General features: G+C 32.9%; 1 pseudogene; it reads left to right on the top strand.

The window, feature by feature from the left end:
- Window positions 1-1177, top strand: LOC147483498 (abscisic acid receptor PYL4 pseudogene; annotated as a pseudogene).
- The last annotated feature ends 3594 nt before the right edge of the window (window positions 1178-4771 follow it).

A 4771-nucleotide genomic window follows, 5' to 3' on the forward strand; every position in this document is an offset into this window, starting at 1 on the left:
TTAATTAAAACGTCGAACCAACTAACCCCACTTTTCTCCGTCCCTCTCGCTCTCCGCGATCCTCTCATATCTTCATATATACATCCCATAAACCCCGATCTCCAAACCTTCTTCCTCAGCTCCTTCCTTCTTCTTCTCATCAAAACAACTTATACAAGAAGAAAGAAAGAAAGAAAAAATGATTTCAACAACACCAAAATCTTCTCTAGAACTTCACAAACAAACTACTAACAACTCCCACTACAAACCATCACAAAGAGCATGCACTACTACTACTACTACACCCGTACCCGAAGTTGTTGCACGTCACCATGCTCATTCTACTGGTCCCAACCAATGTTGTTCTGCCGTAATCCAAACAATCTCTGCTCCCGTTTCTACAGTTTGGTCAGTAGTCCGTCGTTTCGATAATCCACAAGCGTACAAGCACTTCGTAAAAAGCTGCCATGTGTTAGATGGAGATGGTGAGGTTGGTACGTTAAGAGAAGTGCATGTAGTATCGGGATTACCAGCTGCTTCAAGTAAAGAGCGCCTCGAGATACTCGACGATGAGAGTCATGTTCTTAGTTTTAGTGTTGTGGGTGGAGATCATAGACTTGCTAATTACCGATCTGTTACAACTCTTCATCCGAGTTCGCTCAGTGGATCAAGTGGAACGGTTGTTGTTGAATCTTACGTAGTTGATATTCCACATGGGAATACTAAGGAAGAAACTTGTGTTTTTGTTGATACAATTGTTAGATGTAATCTTCAGTCTTTGGCTCAAACGGTTGAAGACTCAGTCAGATGTAGCATATCTTAAGTCAACCCGGGTGTACTTGATCACTGTCTAGTTGTTCTCTTCATTAGCCTCTGTCCATTTGACCACCACCGTTGATTTTTATTGGCCTCGGAGAAAAATCAACGACCGTGATCACTTGGGATCCCACACCTCTTTGTTAGCATGGATTGAACGGTTATATTTCCCCCCCTTTTTTTTTTTTTTATATATATATATATATATATTTTTTTTTTGGTTTGAATCTCGAGACATTTATTTATGGAATAATATTATATATAGTGTTTTATTTATTCTGCACAATATGTTATTTAATTTGATTATGTTTGTGCATAATGCACCTTCTTAATGTGTGTATGGGCTTCATATGAATGATTCAACGTTACCACATTTATGTGATGACAATTGTGTTTTTGTGTTTCACCAACAAAATCTAATATCACAAGAATGGTGCGGTTTTTTCTCCTCTTTATGAGTTGCAGAGTTCACAAAGTGATAACTATCAAAATAAAAAAAGTTCACAAAGTGATCTGGTGGTATGGGCTAGTGCTTGATTTATAATGATTGGTATCACACATTGTCGGCCAAGTTGACCTTACATTAGGGGTGACAGTTTTGTATCCGACCGAACCGCTAACCTGATACGAATCTAACACAAAATTAGTGGGTTTGGATTGGAAAAAAAGGTTTTGGGGTCATTTAAGAGATACGAAATTAGTGGGTTTGGATTGGAAAAAAAACTTTTTGGGTCATTTAAGGGTTGACCCGCCTAACCCATCAAATAAATAGGTTGCGTTAGGGTCACATATGTTAACCCGAGTAACCTGTTAGTAGCTCGATTCGTTTTCGGGTATAATAGGTCCGATCATCAACCTGTGACCTGTATAACCTGTTTTAAGATAAGTTTCATTATCCCAACAACCTAAAATAAACGACTAAAAGGTGGTCATTCCATAAATATATATTTTGTTATTCAATTTTCATTAATATATAATTGAATTATGGATGGTTTTTGAGAATTAATACATATATATTTTTTAAATATATTTTTTTGATAAATAAAATCGTAAAATACTAAATATTTTGTATACATGTTGTCTGTAAATCCGATCCAAAATCAATGTTCTAAAAAACGCTAGGCAGTAGTCGGACGGTTTTATTTATTTAATTAATTATATATATATATATATATAATTAATTTATTTTTTCTCTAATAGTGGCGCACAACGCACTTCCATCAACAATCATGGAAACATAATGAGGTGGGATTTGTTAGTCGCGCCATGGTTTACATGTTGTGAGGATTGTTTGACCTCAGCTATTTTAATTTATTTTGGTTGCTGGATTGCTAAGAGAAGAAAAAAAGAGAGTAGAATTGGAGAGAAGAAATACATACTGAAAAGAAGAGCGGAATCGGTTGAACTGGATTGTTTGTTGAAGAATCTTGACCGAGAAGAAGAAGAGCCGTTGATCTTTTGTTAAAGAAGAGAGACTGAGAAGAAGAGCCCGATTGTTTGTTTCTAAGCCCTATCGGGCTTTTTTTTTAACTAAATTTAAATTGGGCCTATAGGATTTTAAATTTAATTGGGCTTATAACAAATAGGGCCAAAAAAACAAACTGGACCTTCTAAACTGTCCAACCCCGCCTAGACCGATTAATCCGCCGCCGAGTTCGATTAAACGGTCCACTGTTTTATCAATCGTTTAGGGTGAAAATCAGTATGGCTAGGCACCGCCTAGACGGCCGCCTAGGCCGTTTTTTAGAACATTGTCCAAAATTAATCTAAAATCTCATTTATCATCCCAACTACCTAAAATAAACGACTAAAAGGAGAATGATTAGCTGTCATATTGATTCATTCGATAAATATATGATTCATTATTCAATTTTCATTAATATGTAATTAAATTATAGATGATTTTTGAGAATTAATGCATATATATGTAATTAAATATATATATATGTAATTAAATTATAGATGATTTTTGAGAATTAATGCATATATATGTAATTAAATATATAGATGATTCATTAATATATAATTAAATTATAGATGATTCATTATTAAATTACTAATCATGAAATACTAAATATTTTGCATACAAGTTGTCTGTGAATCGATCAAACTGATATAAAATTGATCTGTTGGCTTAGCGGGTCACCTGTTATATAGACGGGTTGGATTTGGGTTTGACAAACTCGACATGATTAGTAATTAAGTCGGATTTGGATTTGTTCTCCTAACACGTGACCCGAATATGACACGACACGAAATTGACCTAACACAACCTATTGCCAGCATACCTTACATCTTAGTATCTCATGTATTTGATGTATGAGTTGCAATATATACCGCGAATTGTTACATCAATTTCTATAATGTATAATATATATATATATATATATATATATATATATATATATATATATATATATATATATATATATATATATATATATATATATATCAGTTGTCACTTGTTAGTGTTCACCACTCATTCTTAGCAAGCATTGGCTGTAAGAAATACCCATTAAATAATACGTTGTCTATGTCGATTTAGGAATTGTATGTCATTGCTAAATTTGATATCGCAATCATTTAAATATATTTTTGATTGACTCATTATTATTTACCATGCGGAATCCCGGTTGGATAACATCATAACTATACATTACTATTCCTTTATTACAAGTATTCCTTTTATTACAAGTATGGAAACTTTATTACCCATTGGTTTTTTTAAGTCTTGAAACCTGTCCCTCCAGATCGATAGTTAGTATGGTTTTTTTGGATTCTAATTGTAAATGGTAATTGTAATTATATAGGAGAGACTCATTTAATTATTTATTTTAAACAAAATGGAAGATAATTATGTTATTTGAGTGAGATTAGGAAGGTTCTTTTAAATTATCAATAATAAAATAAAGCTTGTTTTAATTTCAATGTGGAAAATGGGGTAATTATTTAATTTAAGTGACATTAGAGAGGTGTTTCTAAATTATTAGTAAACAAAAGAACCATATTCAAATTATATTAATAAAAGTAGGATTTATTCTAAATTTAGTGAGGGAGATATTTCTAAATTAAGTAAATAAGGAGATTTAAATTTGCCTACTCGAGAGTTGAGGAGGCTTCCGAATGACCCGGCTATCATATAGTGTAGAGATTACTAGCATACGTGCACACGCACGCTCTGCGTGTACTATCCCAAAGCCCATTAGAAATTGTTGACGTGAAAGAACTACATTTTAATGACATTTATACCCTTTTTAAATAACAGAATTTACATCTTAGACTAAGCATAAAAGTCTGTAAATAAGAAATAACAATAAAGGTAAAATTGGAAAAACAAAAGTCCAAACAACCCAAACGGAACTGTTACCTGAGTAGTTTTCTTTACAGAGTAAATATTAATCTCTCCTGATTTCATAGTTATAAAAAAAAAACCTCTCATGATTTCATGCGCACGAGGGCATAATTGTCCATTGGAAGACAGATTGATCTCATATCAAACTCTTGACATGTGGCTGTTGAAAAAAAAATAAAAATTATCATCTTCTTCAACGCATGTTCTTGTTCTTGGGAGCTATTCTCTTCTTTTTCCTTGTTGGTCATCTTCTTCATGTTACATTTCCAAAAATGGAATACTCAATTCAAACCCTTCCCATTCAACCAAATCTCATCTTAGTATTTAAGCCAAGAAATTTGTGCTAAAAGATTATAACTTCTCTTGATAAAAACTCAAACTCAAAACTCAAAGGTAGAACCCATAAATCCAAAAAGCCCTTACAAATTACAATCACTAATTACCATATTGAAAATTCAAAACCACTTACTCCACAACTCTCATAAATCCGACAACCTTATAATCAATCCCACGAATATAATCCAATGGAATAAGATGATATATATGGGGAGGGATAGAGGCACATTCATTATGCACACATTATACCCACATTTCCAAAATACAAATGAATTAAGGCCTAGTTTT

The sequence above is a fragment of the Coptis chinensis genome, chromosome 8 (genome assembly GCF_015680905.1).
Source record: "Coptis chinensis isolate HL-2020 chromosome 8, ASM1568090v1, whole genome shotgun sequence".
Classification (NCBI taxonomy): Eukaryota; Viridiplantae; Streptophyta; class Magnoliopsida; order Ranunculales; family Ranunculaceae; genus Coptis; species Coptis chinensis.